General features: G+C 42.3%; 1 protein-coding gene across 1 annotated transcript in view; it reads left to right on the forward strand.

Moving 5' to 3' along the window:
• The window catches only part of SLC4A5 (solute carrier family 4 member 5), a 93,480-nt gene that overhangs the window by 35,074 nt on the left and 38,355 nt on the right, over nt 1-20,051 (forward strand). The window lies entirely within an intron of this gene.

The following is a 20,051-nucleotide window of genomic DNA, read 5'->3' on the forward strand; positions in this document are numbered from 1 at the left end:
CTTTGCATGAGGTGGACAAAGTACTGGAGTTTCAGCTTTAGCATTGGTCCTTCCAATGAACACCCAGGGCTGATCTCCTTTAGAATGGACTGGCTGGATCTCCTTGCAGTCCATGAGACTCTCAAGAGTCTTCTCCAATACCACAGTTCAAAAGTATCAGTTCTTCAGCACTCAGTTTTCTTCACAGTCCAACTCTCACATCCATTCATGACCACTGGAAAAACCATAGCCTTGACTAGATGGACCTCTGTTGGCAAAGTAATATCTCTGCTTTTTAATATGCTATCTAGGTTGGTCATAACCTTCCTTCCAAGGGGTAAGCATCGTTTAATTTCATGGCTGCAATCACCATCTGCAGTGATTTTGGAGCCCCCCAGAATAAAGTCTGACGCTGTTTCCACTGTTTCCCCATCTATTTCCCATACAGTTGGGACCACATGCCATGATCTTCGTTTTCTGAATGTTGAGCTTTAAGCCAACTTTTTCACTCTCCTCTGTCACTTTCATCAAGAGGCTTTTTAGTTCCTCTTCACTTTCTGCCATAAGGGTGGTGTCATCTACATATCTGAGGTTATTGATATTTCTCCCGGCAATCTTGATTCCAGCTTGTGCTTCTTCCAGCCCAGCGTTTCTCATGATGTACCCTGCATATAAGTTAAATAAGCAGGGTGACAGTATACAGCCTTGACGGACTCCTTTTCCTATTTGGAACCAGTCTGTTGTTCCATGTCCAGTTCTAACTGTTGCTTCCTGACCTGCATACAGGTTTCTCAAGAGGCAAGTCAGGTGGTCTGGTATTCCCACCTCTTTCAGAATTTTCCACACTTTATTGTGATCCACACAGTCAACGGCTTTGGCATAGTCAATAAAGCAGAAATAAATGTTTTTCTGGAACTCTCTTGCTTTTTCCATGATCCAGCGAATGTTGGCAATTTGATCTCTGGTTCCTCTGCCTTTTCTAAAACCAGCTTGAACATCTGGAAGTTCACAGTTCACATACTGCTGAAGCCTGGCTTGGAGAATTTTGAGCATTAGTTTACTAGCATGTGAGATGAGTGCAATTGTGCAGTAGTTTGAGCATTCTTTGGCATTGCCTTTCTTTGGGATTGGAATGAAAACTGACCTTTTCCAGTCCTGTGGCCACTGCTGAGTTTTCCAAATTTGCTGGCATATTGAGTGCAGCATTTTCACAGCATCACCTTTCAGGATTTGAAATAGCTCAACTGGAATTCTATCACCTCCACTAGCTTTGTTCATAGTGATGCTTTCTAAGGCCCACTTGACTTCACATTCCAGGATGTCTGGCTCTAAGTGAGTGATCGTGATTATCTTGGTCATGAAGCTCTTTTTCTGTGCAGTTCTTCTGTGTATTCTTGCCACCTCTTCTTAATATCTTCTGCTTCTGTTAGGTCCATACCATTTCTGTCCTTTATTAAGCCCATCTTTGCATGAAATGTTCCCTTGGTATCTCTAATTTTCTCGAAGAGATCTCTGCTGCTGCTGCTAATTCGCTTCAGTCGTGTCCGACTCTGTGCGACCCCATAGATGGCAGCCCACCAGGCTCCCCTGTCCCTGGGATTCTCTGGGCAAGAACACTGGGGTGGGTTGTCATTTCCTTCTTCAATGCATGAAAGTAAGTGAAAGTGAAGTGCTCAGTCATGTCTGACTCTTAGCGACCACAAGGACTGCAGCCTAGAAGGCTCCTACATCCATGGGATTTCCCAGGCAAGAGTACTGGAGTGGGGTGCCTTTGCCTTCTCCTTGAAGAGATCTCTAGTCTTTCCCATTCTGTTGTTTTCCTCTATTTCTTTACATTGATCGCTGAGGAAGGCTTTCTTATCTCTCCTTGCTATTCTTTGGAACTCTGCATTCAAATGGGAATATCTTTCCTTTTCTCCTTTGCTTTTTGCTTCTCTTCTTTTCACAGCTTTTTGTAAGGCCTCTTCAGACAGTCATTTTGCTTTTTTTGCATTTCTTTTCCATGGGGATGGTCTTGATCCCTGTATTCTGTACAATGTCATGAACCTCCGTGCATAGTTCATCAGGCACTCTGTCTATCAGATCTAGTCCCTTAAATCTATTTCTCACTCCCATTGTATAATCATAAGGGATTTGATTTAGGTCATACCTGAGTGGTCTAGTGGTTTTCCCTACTTTCTTCAATTTAAGTCTGAATTTGGTAATAAGGAGTTCATGATCTGAGCCACAGTCAGCTCCCAGTCTTGTTTTTGTTGACTGTATAGAGCTTCTCCATCTTTGGCTGCAAAGAATATAATCAATCTGATTTCAGTGTTGACCATCTGGTGATGTCCATGTGTAGAGTCTTCTCTTGTGTTGTTGGAAGAGGGTGTTTGCTATGACCAGTGTGTTCTCTTGGCAAAACTCTATTAGCCTTTGCCCTGCTTCATTCCATATTCCAAGGCCAAATTTGCCTGTTACCCCAGGTGTTTCTTGACTTCCTACTTTTGCATTCTAGTCCCCTATAATGAAGAGGACATCTTTTTTGGGTATTAGTTCTGAAAGGTCCTATAGGTCTTCATAGAACTGTTCAACTTCAGCTTCTTCAGTGTTACTGGTTGGAGCATAGACTTGGATTACTGTGATATTGAATGGTTTGCCTTGGAGACAAACAGAGATCATTCTGTCATTTTTGAGATTGCATCCAAGTACTGCATTTCAGACTCTCCTATTGACCATGATGGCTACTCCATGATATCTACACAATAGTAGGTATAATGGTCATCTGAGTTAAACTCACCCATTCCAGTCCATTTTAGTTCACTGATTCCTAGAATGTCAACGTTCACTCTTGCCATCTCCTGTTTGACCACTTCCAATTTGCCTTGATTCATGGACCTAACATTCCAGGTTCCTATGCAATATTGCTCTTTACAGCATCAGACCTTGCTTCTATCACCAGTCACATCCACAACTAGGTATTGTTTTTGCTTTGGCTCCATCCCTTCATTCTTCCTGGAGTTATTTCTCCACTGATCTCCAGTAGCATATTGGGCACCTACTGACCTGGGGAGTTCTTCTTTCAGTAGCCTATCATTTTGCCTTTTCATACTGTTCATGGGGTTCTCAAGGTAAGAATACTGAAGTGGTTTGCCATTCCCTTCTCCAGTGGACCACATTCTGTCAGACCTCTCCACCATGACCCGTCTGTCTTGGGTGGCCCCATGGGCATGGCTTAGTTTCATTGAGTTAGACAAGGCTGTGGTCTGTGTGATCAGATTGGCTAGTTTTCTGTGATTATGGTTTCAGTGTGTCTGCCCTCTGATGCCCTCTTGTAACACCTACCATCTCACTTGGGTTTCTCTTACCTTGGATGTGGGGCATGTCTTCACAGCTGCTCCAGCAAAGCGCAGCCACTGCTCCTTACCTTGGACGAGGTCACATACTTCACAGTCCTTCAGATTCAATGTCATGTTTGGTTTATGAACATATTACTGAACTCAGATTCGGCTGCTCAGTACTCAAAGGCCAATACTCAAAAAGACAAGTGCTAGTAGGAATGGAAAAGTTGCTTTATTCGGGAGGACCTGGGGAGATGGCAGACTCCTGTCCAAAAGCCTGTCCCAACCCCAAAGATTCTGATCATGAAAGTTTTTTTTGTTTGTTTGTTTGTGTTTGTGATCATGAAAATTTTTAAGTGGAGAATCATTTGGGAGGGGTATCAACATCTTCATTATCCTCCACTGTGTGCAGACTTTCTTCTGATTGGTTGGTGGAAAGGTAAAAGGAATCTGGTGCTCACCCTGAAGTTACCGTCCTCCACTTGAGTGGAGGCTTTTGTTCCTACAGAAGAGCTTAAAAATATTGTTATGTATATTCATTGGGGCTTCCCAGGTGGCTCAGTGGGAAAGAACCCACCTGCCAATGTAGGAGACACAGGAGATGCCAGTTGGATCCTTGGGTTGGGAAGATCCCCTGGAGAAGGAAATGGCAGCCCACTTCAGTATTCTTGCCTGGAGAATCCCACAGACACAGGAAACTGGCAGGCTATAGTCCATAGGGTCACCAAGAGTCAGACATGACTGTTGGAGGAAGGGGAACCCCTTCTATGATCTGAGAGTGGGCTCTTATCTAACACTTGGAAATGAATTGTCCAAGGAGACACACATGCTGACGAAGCAGGAGACTTTATTGGGAAGGGGCTTCTAAGTGGAGAGCAGTAGGGTGAGGGAGCCCAGGAGGAACCCAGGACAGAACTGCTCTGTCTCATGGCTCACAGTCTCAGGTTTTATGGTGATGGATTAATTTCCAGGTTTTCTTTGGCCAAGCATTATGACTCAGAGTCCTTCCTGGTGGTGCACGCCTTGCTCAGCCAAGATGGATGCCAGAAAGGATTCTGGGAGTTGGTAGGATATATAGTGATTCCTTTTGACCTTTTCTGAACTCTTCTGGTTGGTGGTGGCTTATTAGTTCTATGTTCCTTACCAGGACCTCCTGTCATAAAATAACTCATGAAAATGGTTACTGTGGTGCCTGGCCTGGGTGGATGGTTTCAGTCAGTGTGTTTCCCCTAACATGACTGTGGCTGAGCATGAGCACAGAGTTGCACGCATATTTCTTGAGGAGGAGCCAGGACCCTGCCTTACGGTTGTACTATTGTTTCTTGTCAATTCCTCCTTAGTTTCTGCATTCTTTCCCTCCCCTAATAAACAACTACTTTAATCTGCTCTGTGGAATTCAGAGAAGGTCAAGGATACTGAGTGAAGCTTATTCCCTGTACAAACAAGAAATGGGGGACAAAGAATTTGTACCCAGGAGGGCCCCACAGGGTCCTGCTCTCTTTTGTCAGCTTAAAAAATGTTCATAACCTAAAAGTTGAGGATTATGTTTTATTCATCGGGAAATTTTAGGACTTCAAGTCCAGGAGATAGCATTTCAACATCTCTCGTTTCTCCCTGAGAGATGCTCTGAGATCACAGATATTCTCCTTCCTGAGTGCCCTTTGGGCTCACCAGCTCCAATTGCAGGGCTGCAATCACTGAGACTGTGACATCCTTGTTTACTGATATGGCAGGAAATATTCCATTTTTCACTTTTAAAAATACACATTATATGTGTAGTTCTAATCAGTTGTGTAAATAACTTTTACATTATTTCAAATACACATTTTAATGCATGTGCTTGTCATCATGTAGCATGAATTTGCCAAATAAACTGTAGGAATGGGTTTAGGAATTCCTCTTTCAAAAAGCTTTTCCTCATCTCTTGGTGCTCTGTCAAAGACTGAACCTAAGAAATATCTAACAGTTCCTCAGATATCGCTAGGAAAGCTCTTCATTGGCCCATATAAGAGAATTAAAACTGGCTTTTGGTTTCTGCTGGAAAATTCAAGGTGCTGGTTAAGACTCAGTGTTAAAGAGCTTTGCTGGATAGTGGGGAAAAACTGGTTACTTTTAAGAAATGAATCTGTTAGAATCACAAAATTTATTACAAATCAGCACAGGCAGAAACTGACAACACTGTGTTTTGATACTTTGTAACTAATACATGTCAGTCAAGTTTCAGGAGGATGGATGATGGGATAGGGATGGAAGACTTACAGGATAAAAGTCAATGAGGCCATGTAGATAGAGAATTACCACACTGTGTGTATGTACTTTACACCTTTGAGGTGAGTAAACTTCATCTGAGAAATAAATTTATATAGTTTTAAATCTTAAAGCAAGTGTTTAGAGGCTATGTAACCTTATCATTAAAGATTGCATTCTATAGGAAATTACATTTTTTTTTTAAAAAAATCTTTAAATCAGGATGTCCTAAGGGGAAATTTTCAACAACTTAGCCAGGGCAAACTTTAATGATAGTTATATGCAAAATAAGTGCAGAAGAAAGGGACAATCGCTCTAATTGATTTATGTATATACACACATGGCAGATTTTACTCTGATTGAACCACACATAAGAGCTCTCCTGGTGGCTCAGTGGTAAAGGTCTGCTTGCCAGTGCAGGAGATGAGGGTTCAGTCCCTGGGTTGGGAAGATCTCCTGGAGAAGGAAATGGCCACCCCCTCCAGTATTCTTGCCTGGGAAATCCGTGGACAGAGGGGCCTGGTGGGCTACAGTCCGTGGGCTCACAAAGAATTGGACCCGACTTAGCAACAAAACAACATCATCAAACACACTTAATGGTCCATTCATTGCTTTGTCTTCTCAAAGGCCTGTGTGTCCCTTTTAAAAAGCATTGGTATCTGATTCTCAGCCCCCTAGATTCTGATGTCATTAGTCTGTAGTCAACCGGGATGTTGGAATTTCTTAAAAATTCCCTGATGATCCTATTGCAGCTGAGGGTGACGGCCACGATACACACGCTAGTCAGGGCAGGGCCAGTGAAGATTATAATTTGTTTCCATCTGAGCATAGAACTAGTTTAGGTTTGTCAGTTTTCTGCCCTTTCTGGTTCCTTAAAAGGAGACTTTCCTATCTGGTGATTTGGCAGTGCTTAATAGCTACCACTCTTGGAATTAAATGAAAAACATCTTCCACTAATCGTATAGTGACCGAGTTACTAGTCACAGAAAAGGCCTCAGTTCTGGACCTTAGTTCAGTCACCTTTGCGTGACTGAGAACTGCTTTCTGTGACATGTGACTCTTCAAGCTTCCATTCTGCTCCATCCCAGCTGGGAGGGGCACTTTGTGCCTACCCTGGCCTGGACAAAATCTCTGAGAGTTCCTTTCCAGCCCAGAGATTTTCTTTCCACTTGACCTGCTTCTCCAACTCTAATTCCCCACTTTTGAAGCCGACCATGGTATAAAGGTCACTTTGCAATGAGCTGCTTGGGATTACACATTAACCATTTCATCAGGCTTCCAAGAGTTTTTAAGCCCAGCTTTGGCCAGAGGCTTTTTAGAGTCGATTCCTTTGAAACCATGTGACTCAGATTGGGATGTGAATCCACACAGCCAGGACTCAAACCCAGCCAAAACCCAGCTTGGGACTTGAATTCACAATCTTTTAACTGAGATCACATACCTGGTTTCAGGACTTAATGAGGCTCAGGTTCTACATGTCTTATTGCATAAAAAAATTCAGTGCGAGGCAAAGTGATAGCTAAGAAGTACATTTATTTAGAGTGAAACACTCCACAGAGTTGGGCCATCTCAAGAGGTGAGAGCAGTCCCCAAATATGGCTTGGTTAGTTTTTACGGGTTGGGTACTTTCATAGGCTAATGAATGGGAAGATTATTCCTACTATTTGGGGGAAGGGGTAGGGATTTCCAAGAATTGGGCCACCACCCACTTTTTGATCTTTAACATGCAGCCTTGGAACTGTCATGGCACTGGTGGGTATGTTACTTAGCTTGCTGATGTGTTATAGTGGGTATACACTGAGGCTCAAGGTCTAGAGGAAGTCAACTCATCTTGGGCCTATTTGGTTGTAATCAGTGTATGCCATGTCCTCAGACTATATCATTCTTTGAAAGTTTGTGCCCTGCCCCATTCCCTCCTGTTTCACCTTTATTCAGTATAAAATGTGAAACTTCCCTGGTGGCTCAGACGGTAAGGCATCTGCCTAAAATCTGGGAGACCTGGGTTCAAACCCTGGGTCAGGAAGATCTCTTGGAGATGGAAATGGTAACCCACTCTAGTATTCTTGCCTGGAAAATCCCATGGATGCAGGAGCCTGGTAGGCTACAGTCCATGGGATCACAAAAAGTCTGACACGACTGAGCGACTTCACTTTCTTTTCTTTCAGTATGAAAAGCAATTAAATGTTTTATTATGGAAAATTCAAATTTACGCAAAAGTGATTTGTAGCCGAATGACCTCCCTCAATGTACCCATCACCCAGCTTTAATGGTTACCAGCTAATTCATGCCTAATCTTGTGCCTCTATTTCAACCCACTACTCCAGATACACACACCATGTTATGCTGAATCAAATCCCACACACCATATCAATCCATCTGTCAATATTTTAGTAGGCGACTCTGAATGATAAGGCTGTTTCTTTCTTCCCTCATTTTTTTATTATGGTAAAAATATGCTTAATATAAAATTTACTGTCTTAACTACTTTTAAGTATGTAGTTTAGTGGTGTGCATGCTCAGTAGCTTCAATCATATCCAACTCTTTGTGACCTTCCAACAACACAAGAGAAGACTCTACACATGGACATCACCAGATGGTAAATACCAAAATCAGATTGATTATATTCTTTGCAGCCAAAGATGGAGAAGCTCTATACAGTCAGCAAAAACAAAACTGGGAGCTGACTGTGGCTCAGATCATGAACTTCTTATTGCCAAATTCAGACTTAAATTGAAGAAAGTAGGGAAAACCACTAGACTATTCAGGTATGACCTAAATCAAATCCCTTACAATTGTACAGTAGAAGTGACAAATAGATTCAAGGGATTAGATCTGATAGACTGCGTGCCTGAAGAACTATGGATGAAAGTTCATGACATTGTACAGGAGGCAGTGATCAAGACCATCCCCAAGAAAAAGAAATGCAAAAAAGGAAAAATGGTTGTCTTAGGAGGCCTTATAAATAGCTCTGAAAAGAAGAGAAGTGAAAGGCAAAGGAGTAAAGTGAAGATATACCCATTTGAAAGCGGAATTCCAAAGAATAACAAGGAGAGATAAGAAAGCCTTCCTCAGCGATCAAATGCACAGAAACAGAGGAAAACAACAGAATGGGAAAGACTAGAGATTTCTTCAAGAAAATTAGAGATACCAAGGGAACATTTCATGCAAAGATGGGGACAATAAAGGACAGAAATGGTATGGGGCTAACAGAGGCAGAAGATATTAAGAAGAGGTGGCAAGAATACACAGAAGAACTGTACAAAAAATATCTTCATGACCCAGGTAATCAAGATGGTGTGATCACTCACCTAGAGCCAGACATCCTGGTATGCGAAGTCAAGTGGGCCTTAGGGAGCATCACTATGAACAAAGCTAGTGGAGGTGATGAAATTATAGTTGAGCTATTTCAAATCCTGAAAGATGATGCTGTGAAAGTGCTGCACTCAATATGCCAGCAAATTTGGAAAACTCAGCAGTGGCCACAGGACTGGAAAAAAGTTAGTTTTCACTTCAATCCCAAAGAAAGGCAATGCCAGAGAATGCTCAAACTACCACACAAATTACACTCATCTCACACACTAACAAAGTATTACTCAAAATTCTCCAAGCCAGGCTTCAATAATATGTGAACCATGAACTTCCAGATGTTCAAGCTGGATTTAGAAAAGGCAGTGGAACCAGAAATCAAATTGCCAACATCCACTGGATCATTGAAAAACCAAGAGAGTTCCAGAAAAACATCTACTTCTGTTTTATTGACTATGCCAAAGCCTTTGACTGTGTGGATCACAATAAACTGTGGAAAATTCTGAAAGAAATGGGAATACCAGACCACCTGACCTGCCTCCTGAGAAATCTGTATGCAGGTCAGGAAGCAACAGTTAGAACCAGACACAGAACAACAGACTGGTTTTAAATCAGGAAAGGAGTATGTCAAGACAGTATATTTTCATCCTGCTTATTTAACTTATATACAGAATTCATCATGCGAAATGCTAGGCTGGATGAAGCACTAGCTGGAATCAAGATTGCTGGGAGAAATATCAATAACCTCAGATATGCAGATGACACCACCCTCATGGCAGAAAGTGAAGAAGAACTAAAGAGCCTCTCGATGAAAGTAAAAGAGGAGAGCACACAAGTTGGCTTAAAACTCAACATTCAGAAAACTAAGATCATGGCATCTTGCCTCATCACTTCATGGCAAATAGATGGGGAAACAAGGGAAACAGCAACAGACTTTATTTTGGGGGCTCCAAAATCACTGCAGATGGTGACTGCAGCCATGAAATTAAAAGATCCTTGATTCTTGGAACAAAAGATGACCAACCTAGACAGCTTATTAAAAAACAGAGACATTACTTTGCCAAAAAAGGTCTGTCTAGTCAAGGCTATGGTTTTTCCAGTAGTCATGTATGGATGTGAGAGTTGAATTATAAAGAAAAGGCTGAGTGCCAAAGAATTGATGCTTTTGAACTGTGGCGTTGGAGAAGTCTCTTGGGAGTCCCTTGGACTGCAAGGAGATCCAAACCGTCCATCCTAAAGGAAATCTGTCCTGAATATTCATGGGAAGGACTGATGCTGAAGCTGAAACTCCAATACTCTGGCCACCTGATGTGAAGAACTGACTCAGTGGAAAAGACCCTGATGTTGGGAAAGATTGAAGGTGGAAGGCGAAGGGGATGACCAAGGATGAGATGGTTGGATGGCATCACCGACACAATGGACATGAGTTTGAGTAAGCTCCGGGAATTGGTGATGGAGTGCTGGCATGCTGCAATCCATCGGGTCGCAAAGAGTCAGACGACTTAGCGACTGAACTGAGCTGAACTTACGTATGGAAAGATGAAAGCATTTCGACTCACAGAAATCATTCCCTTCATATGCATCTCAGCTACCTGGGACCAGCGTCCTGCTTCTTGATTTTTTAACATCCTTTGTTCCTCACCATAGGGAGTGGTGGCAGCCAACAACTCTTGGATCAAAGACATGGTTCTCACACTTGGGCACTCTCTTTTTAGAAACTCATATTCGGAGGCCTGAAATCACTAATGGCTATGACATCCTTGTTTACTGATAAGGTAGCAAATATTCCATTTCACAGTCCACACACTCTATTTGGGAGATTTATCTTCTACATCTTTTTCAATCTACAGGTCCCTTCTCTTTTATTTTCCCCTTGCAGTAGTCATTATTTCTAAAGAAACTGCGTTGTTTTTCCTATATGGTTTTCTAAATACTGGATTTTGTTAACTGCATCCCTGCAGCTGAGTTTTCCATGTTCCTCTGTGCCTGTTTTTCCTGAAAGTGCAGTTGAGTTCAGACTTATTTGATTCCTAATTGACTTTTCCACAAGACTGTTTCACAGGTGGTAATGTTTGCTTCCATCAGAAGGCAGCTCCTGTCCAGCTGACCTTTGTGTGTATGTCTGTGATGTTACTAGACTCTGATGATCATTGCTTAAATTATTTTGAAAAATCTTTTTAAAAAGGTGGGGGGCACTTCTCTGGCAGTCCAGTGGTTAGGACTCCACGCTTCCAATGCAGGAGGTGTGGGTTCAGTCCCTGGTAGAGGAACTAAGATCCCACATGCTGCTCAGCATGGCCAAAAGTTTATTTTAAAAAAAACAACCCAGTTAAACCCCATGATTGTTGAGAGCTCTTTTTCCCAGTCATTTCCTCATAGCCAGACTTCACCCAAAGTAATCATTGAGGCCTCACTACCTCAAAGAGGAAGGAGCAAGCATTTAATGGAGCTACTCTGGGTAGGAGACCAGAAAGGACAGCAGGGAAGAAATGATGGTCCCTGTTCTCAAAAAGCCTGATGTCTATTTGGAGGGGCAGGTATACACTGAAACAATGAGCAAAGATGGCTGACTAAAAATTAAATGTCATTTTAGCCTCTGGGCCCTGGAAGTCAGGAACTTTACTTGGAACAATCTGTAGCAGAGTTGCCTGTATCTGACCCATATATTCTGAGGTAAACTGGTCTAGGATAAGACCTGGACATCAAGATTTTAACACATTATTGACTGAAGGAGTTTTTGCAGAAACTTACGCCTGTGGCATTAACATGTCTCTAGTCACTAATGTGTTAAAAGTATTCGAAGGGACTTCTAAGGTGGCGCAGTGGATAGGAATCCACTTCTCAATGCAGGAGACATGGGTTCAAACCCTGGTTCGGGAAGATTCCATATGCCTCAGAGCAACTAAGCCTGTGTGTCACAACTACTGAGCCTGCGCTCTAGAGCCCGTGAACTGCAGTTGCTGGGCCAGCCTGCGGCAACTACTGGAGCCCGCCCGTCTAGATCCTGCGCTCCGCTATGAGAAGCCTGTGCATTGAAACAAAGAGAAGCCCCCGTTTGTGGCAACTAAATAAAAAGCCCATGTGCAGCAACAAAGCCCCAGTGCAGCCCACAAAGGGTATCTGAGGGGTTTTGTTTGTTTATCAGCTCGGGTCTTCGTTGCAGCTTGCGAGCTCTTTTGTTGCAGCGTCCTGACTTAGTTGCCTCATGGCATGTGGGGTCTTAGTTCCCTAACCAGGGATCAAACCCACCTTCCCTGCAATGGAAGGCAGATTCTTAACAACAGGACCACCTGGGAAGGCCCATCTCAGGTATATTTATATGCAACTAAGTTTAAGAATCATCATCCTAGGATAGCAGTTCTTAAAGTATGGAATATTACTCAGTCATAAAAGAGAATGAACAGCAACATGGATGGACCTGGAGATTATCACACTAAGTGAAGTCAGACAGAGAATGACAAATAGCATATGATATCACTTATATGTGGAATCTAAAAGAATTATACAAGTGAACTTATTTACAAACCAGAAAGAGACTCACAGACATAGAAAACAAGCACAGTTACCAAAGGGGAAAGCGGGTGGGGGTAGGGGATAAATTAGAGCTTTGGGATTAAAAGATACACACTACCGTATGCAAAATAGAAAAACGACAAGGACCTAATATATAGCACAGGGAACTATAGTCAATATCTTGTAATAACCCACAACTACACCTACAGTGTGTTTCCACCTACAGTCGAAAATAACCTAAAAAAGAATCGCTTTGCTGTATACCTGAAACTGACACAACCTTGTAAATCAGCTATACTTCAGTAAAAAACTTTAAAAAGAAATGCCGAATTTGGACCCCTTCCCAGACCTGCTGAGTTAGAACCTGCATTCTAACAGGATCCCCAAGGTACTTGCATGCTCACTAGAGTTTGAGATATGCTAGTGTAGAGGTATGCACTCTACTTTAAAAATCAGAGAAAAGAAAGTATAGAATGACCAAGCTGGAAAAGAGCCTTCAGAGATCCACTCGACCTCTTCAGCTGGGGTTCTCAGAGCCATTCTAAGGGAAGAGGCCATATTCCCTTCCATATAAAAAGAATGGGATCCATGTGCACAGAGCTCTCTACCAGCATTGGGACCTCAGACAAGCCCAGCTATCCCTGAGCCACGCAGTTCTATATGACTGTAGGGTAGAGGCTCATGCAGGGCACAAATAACCTAGGAGCTTCTATGGCCAGGCTACCCTGCTCGTGGTGTGTACTGAGGCAGCAGGAATTTTAAAAATCTCTTTGCTGCTGCTGCTGCTAAGTTGCTTCAGTCGTGTCTGACTCTGTGCAACCCCAGAGATGGCAGCCCACCAGGCTCCCCTGTCCCTGGGATTCTCCAGACACCTCTTTAGGCAGTTCTAATAAACAGTCAAAGTTGAAAACCAAGCTACAGACCTTGGGTTCTCTCCATGTTTCTATGTTCTACTCAAGGTGAAAGGGAGCTTAATTTCTAGCTGTAGTCATTAAAAACGCAAAATCAAGTTCAGGTCTTGGGCTTACTGTTTCAATATCTGGATTCCCAAAATAGTAGCAAGGACAACTGAAGACATATCCATAGTGAAGCTGTTGAGTATCCTGGACTTTTTTAAAAATTAAGTTCTCAAGGGATTCTGGTAGCAGGAGTCTAGTTCTGACATTGCCTTGAACCTGGAAACAGATAATTTTGCTTTTCTGCAGACTGTGCTCAGGTTGGTTGAGACCTTGTCTGCATATAGCGCTTTTTTAAAAATGAAGGTAATTTTTGAGATAAAAATTGGCAATATGAGTGATTAAATAGGAGAAAGACTCTCAGGAAGAAGGGAAACCATCTCCTCACCAAAACATTTGGACCTGTCCTTTGATTTCTTCCTTGCAAACCCTTATGTTTAGACAACTTTTAGAAAAACTTTGGAGGGATATCATAGAGGCTTGGATCTAGCATAATTTAAATAATGTTGTCCCAAACATATTTCCCAGTTAAAGATGTCCGCTATACCTTTGTGAGTCTCCAAGGTAAGTCCTTGAGTCTCTGCTCCAGCCCCATGTTTTCAGTCTTCACCTCCCAGGACTCCTCTAGTCAAACTTTCCCATTCTTCAGAGTTTGAAATAGTTAGCAGTTGCAAGCTATCATATATACAATGGATAAACAACAAGGTCCTGTTAATAGCACAGGAAACTTTATTCAATGTCCTATAATAAACTATAATGGAAAAGAATATGAAAAGTTTATATATATATATATATATATATATAAACCCCATGGATCACAGCACACTAGGCTTCCCTGTCCATCACCAACTCCTGGAGATTGCCCAAACTCATGTCCATTGAGTCAGTGATGCCATCCAACCATCTCATCCTCTGTCATCCCCTTCTCCTCCTGCCTTCAATCTTTCCCAGCATCAGGGTCTTTCCCAATGAGTCAATTCTTCACCTCAGGTGGCCAAAGTATTGGAGTTTCAGCTTCAGCATCAGTCCTTCCAATGAATATTGGATCTCCTTGCTGTCCAATGGACTCTCAAGAGTCTTCTCCAACATCACAGCTCAAAAGCATAAATTCTTTGGCATTCAGGTTTCTTTATAGTCCAACTCTCACATCCCTACATGACTACTGGAAAAACTATAGCTTTGACTGTATGGACCTTTGCTGGCAAAGTAATGTCTCTGCTTTTTAATATGCTGTCTAGGTTTGTCATAGCTTTTCTTCCAAGAATCAAGCATCTTTTAATTTCACGGCTGCAGTCACCGTCTGCAGTGATTTTGGAGCCCAATAAAATAAAGTCTGTCACTGTTTCCATTGTTTCCCCATCTATTTGCCATGAAGTGACAGAACTGGATGCCATGATCTTAATTTTTTGAATGTTGAGTTTAAGCCAGCTTAAACAGTCAACAAACACATGTATATTAGGAAAAAAGTCCTCTTCATCCTGTGTCCCTCTAAGCCCCTAAGGTCCTTCCAGGCTCCCAGTTAACTATTCTCAAATGAATGTATTGAATCAGGATGTTAAACATTGATATAGCAAAGTACTCACACAATTGTGTGAAGAGGAAATCTGACAAAGGAAAAGATATTTAACCTCACATGTAGTCAAAAGAATGCAAATATGATATAATTTTTCAATTACTAAATGAGCAAAGTTGAAAAGGAATGACAATATTAGAGTCTGAGAGACTTGAGAGAAATGTGAGGTCTCCTGTACTCTAGTGGAAATAAGAATCGGCACGGCTTTCTGGAGAACAGTTTGACAATGTATGTCATACACGTAAAAATGTGCAGACAGGGGCCAAGGATATTCAAACCAACCTTATTTACAATACAGAGTAATTAGAAATCATGTAAATGTCTACCAAATTAGGATTATTCACATAAATTTTGGTCTGCTCATACAGTGGCATGCTAAAGAGCCTTTAAAATGATATGAATATTTATAGGTTTTATAGAGATAAAATGTCTAGCAGGTAATACGGTTCTTTAGCACTGAACATGGACTTCCCTGGTGACTCAGATGGTAAAGAATCTGCCTGCAATGTGGGAGACCGGGGTTTGATCCCTGGGTGGGAGGAAAGCATGGCAACCCACTCCAGTATTCTTGCCCTGGAGAATTCCGTGGATAGAGGAGCCTGTCCATGGGGTTACAGTCCATGGGGTTGCAAGGAGTCGGACGCGACTGAGAGACTTTCATTTCATTTCATAGATGTGAAAGGGTATCCATTAGATACCACGTCCTTAATACTGTCATTAATGTAAAATGTGTGTGTGCGTGTGCATGCTCGCATACACAGAGATCTAATATGCAGGTCATCATAATATCAACCATAATGTCGTCTGGTTGGAAGAGCCTTGAATGCTTGTACTTTCTTATTTGCTTATTGTCTCTCAGTTTACAAAAGCAATGCTCTTTCCTTTTACATTTGCAAAGCTGACAGAATGTGCATTATGTGCCAGGCGCTTCTCTAATTGCTATAAATTATTATTATTCCGGAAGGAAACAAAGGTGGTAAGAGATTGAGTAACATGTTCAAAGTCCATAGCTAGTAAATGTGAAGCTGGGATTCAAAACCTGGTTGTCTTGTTCCACAGGCTGCACTCTTACTATACTGAAAGTGAAAGCGTTAGTTACTCAGTTGTGTCTGACTCTTTGCAACCTCATGGACTGTAGCCCACCAGGCTCCTCTGTCCATGAAACTCTTCAGGCAAGAATACTGGAGTGAGTAACCACTCCCTTTTTCAGAGGATCTTCGCCACCCAAGGATCGAACCTGGGTCTCTTGCCTTTCAGGCGGATGCTTTACCATCTGAGCCACCAGGGAAGAAAAGTCCATAGCTGGTGAATGTAAAGCTGGGATTCAAACTGGTTGTCTTGCTACGTAGGCTGCACTCTTACGATACTAATTAACACAATAGAGTGAAAATGTCTTAAATCTTGCCCCCAACAACCTCATACCTCCCTTCAGAAGTAATCATTTAACCATCTGATAGGCATCCATCCAAAAGTGCTGCCGGATTTGTTCAGACACAGGTGTAAAGACCCCCATGCACACATGCATGTGTTTTTCTTCTTGTTATAAAATGGGGTGATATTGTCCATCCTGTCAGTACATAGTTCATCCTCATACTTTTTATCTCTGAGGGGTATTCCGTGGCATGGACATATGGAACTGATACGACAAAGTCCTTACTGAACACTGGTGGTTTCCAATTCTTCACCCTAATGGACAAAGCTGAAGTGAGTGTCTCCTAGTATCCACATTACTGTGTGCAGATGTGCGATGCTACTCCTGTGATAACTTCCTAGAATTTGAACTACTGGGTTGAAAGACAAAAGAGGCTCCCCAATTCCTCACCCCAAGAAGGCTGTGTGGCTGCACTATATATATACACACACGATATATATATACAAACACACATGATATAAATATGCACACATACTATGTACCTACATACAGTATATGAGTGTCCACCTCCCCATGTTTCCACCCACACAGGAAGTTGTCAATCTTTTAAATTTCTGCCAATATGAGAAGCAAAGGATGTTGTTTCATTTGCAACACCATTCATTTTAAATTTGTCCATTTTGGGTAGTGCTGGGTCTTTGTTACTGTGCAGACTTCTCTCTAGTTGCGGTGATCGGGGGCTGCTCTCTAGCTGTGATGCCTGGGCTTGTCATGGCAGTGGCTTCCCTTGTCGCTGAGCATGGGCTTAAGGGTTGCATGCTTCAGCGGTTGCGGTAGGTGAGCTCAGTAGCTGTAGTTCCTGGCCTCTAGAGCACAGGCTCAATAGCTATGGCACACAGGCTAGCTGCTCCTCGGTGTGCGGAATCTTCTGGGATAAGGGATCAAACATGTGTCTCCTGCATTGGCAGAAGGATTCCTACCACTGGGCCACCTGGGAAGCCCCCACAACATTCTCTAAGTGTTCTCGATTAGTAGGAAAGTTGAACATCTTTTCAGAGGTTTATTGCCCACCTTCATTTCTTTTCAGAATTGTTCACTTTTCAGTTGGGTAATTTGAGTTTTTCCTATTGTTGTGAAGAAGCTTCGTGGATTTCCCTGCCAGTTCAGTGGTGAAGACTTGCACTTCCAATGCAGGGGTGTGGGTGTGATCCCTAGTCAGGGAACTAGATCCCACATGCCATGGGGTGCAGCCAGAAAAAAAAAAGCCTTTGATGTCCTGTTTGCGGCAAATATTTTCTGAGTATATTGCATTTCTTTGAACTTTATTTATGTCTTACTGTGTTATGCACAGGTTTTAGTATATTTTTGTATAACAAAGTGCCCATTTCTTTTCCTTTATGGTTTTACATACTGTTTAGGAAGTCTTTCTCCCCAACCAAGGATATAAGAATATAATATTATAATAAGAATTATAATATATTATATTATATAATAATATATAATATGTATTATATAATGTTATAGTAAGAATATAATATTCCCCTATATTCTCTTCTAGTATGTTTATATTTATGTTTATAGATTTTCACATTGTTATTTAATTGTGGCAAGATAGATATAACATAAATTTTACCATTTGAGCCATCTTGAAGTGTACAGTTCAGTGACATTAAGTACATTCACATTGTTACAGAACCATCACTACCATCCATCTCCTGAATGCCTTCATCCAGCAAAACTGAAACTCTATTGCCCTTAAACAGCAATTCTTCCACCCGTCTCTCCTCAGCCCCTAGCAACCACCTGTCTCTATGAATTTGACTACTCTATGCCCCTCATATAAGTGGAATCTTACAATATTTGTCCTTTTGTGGCTGGCTTATTTCCCTTAGCATAATGTCTTCAAGTTTCATCCATGCTGCAGCATGTGTCAAGACTTCCTGTTTTTTTTAAGGCTCAACAATATTCCATTATAGATTAATTTTTTGTTTAGCCTTTAATCCATATAGAATTTAGTAGTGTTTGGTAAGAAGTAGGGACTTCATTTGTTTATACTTAGGTTGGTTATCTTTTACTTTTTATCATTGTATTTATTTATATATTGGCTGTGCTGGGTCTTCATTGCAGCACGTGGCCTCTTCATTTCACACAGGCTTCTCTAAAAGCATTGCATGGTTGTGGTGCATGGGTTTAGTTGCCCACTGGCACATGGGATCTGAATTCCCTGAGCAGGGATTGAACCCTTGTCCCCTGCATTGGAAGGAGTACTATTAACCACTGGACCACCAGGGTAGTCCCTGCTGCTGCTGCTGCTGCTGCCGAGTCGCTTCAGTCGTGTCCGACTCTGTGCGACCCCATAGACGGCAGCCCACCAGGCTCCCCTGTCCCTGGGATTCTCCAGGCAAGAATACTGGAGTGGGTTGCCATTTCCTTCTCCAACGCATGAAAGTGAAAAGTGAAAGTGAAATCGCTCAGTCGTGTCCGACTCTTAGTGACCCCATAGACTGCAGCCTACCAGGCTTCTCTGTCCATGGGATTTTCCAGGCAAGAGTACTGGAGTGGGGTGCCATTGCCTTCTCCAACGCATGAAAGTGAAAAGTGAAAGTGAAATCGCTCAGTCGTGTCCGACTCTTAGTGACCCCATAGACTGCAGCCTACCAGGCTTCTCTGTCCATGGGATTTTCCAGGCAAGAGTACTGGAGTGGGGTGCCATTGCCTTCTCCAAGGTAGTCGCTAGTGGACTTTTAAACAACTCCTCCATCAAAACCCAGACCCCCATGGGGGCTCAGGTATATTTCTGGGCTGTTTTCTAGATCCCTTTGTCTATATCTGGGCTGGAATTATAATGCTTTAATTACTCAAGGTTTTCAGTAAGTTTTTATATCTGCAAAAGGCATGTCCCATCCCCATTCTTCTTTTTTAGACTTTCCCTAACTATTCTCTGACATTCCCCAACTATCCTCTTTTTCAGAGGAACTTTAGAGTTAGTCACAGCCCAAAAACATTCCCATAGGATTTTGACTGGAATAGTTTGAAGCTACTCAGAAATTTGAGGTCAATATTTAATAAAACTGAGCTAGCAGTTCTCCAGCCAGGAGTCTCTGCCTCCTTGTGGCTCTACAGGCTGTCCAGTGCTGCCCTCTGCAGAGGAGTTACAGGCCAGCGCTGCCTCTGCCAGTGGCCCGAGGCCTTCCCACGTGGCCACCCCCTCAGCCTATGATCCCGAGGCTTCTAGAAAGGACAAATTCTTACACATCTTTGGTTTAATTTCTTTCCTCCCATAAATTACATTTGGATTTTACCCTGAACTTTCAGAACCAAAATCTGAGTGTGATTCATGGAAACCTCAGGCCCTACAGTGGAACTGTGGGGAAACGATCCCCTCTCCCAGCAAACCATACCCTCATAAGACAGGCACTGAAAACACATGTGACTGGTAGACAGGTAACTAGGATCCAGTGGATGGTTTGTTTTTTAAAGAGCTCTATTATTGTAGGATACCATAAAGCTCCCCTGTTTTAAGTGTATTAATTAAACGATTTTTAGTAAATGTGCAGAGTTGTGCCACCATCACCAAATCCAATTTTGCAACATATCCAATAAAGCAATTATCCTCCAATTAGAAAATAAATAAAAGGGGAAAAAAAAAAAGAATAGTTTTCACACCCATTTATGGTCATTCTCTGCTGCCACTTTGCCCTGAGCATGGCCACATCAGGAGTGAGGGATGAGTCCCCAGGAGACCCTCTGCCTGTGAGTAGAGGGCCAATGCCCCCACAACGTG

This window comes from Capra hircus, chromosome 11 (assembly GCF_001704415.2).
Source record: "Capra hircus breed San Clemente chromosome 11, ASM170441v1, whole genome shotgun sequence".
NCBI classification, from domain to species: Eukaryota; Metazoa; Chordata; class Mammalia; order Artiodactyla; family Bovidae; genus Capra; species Capra hircus.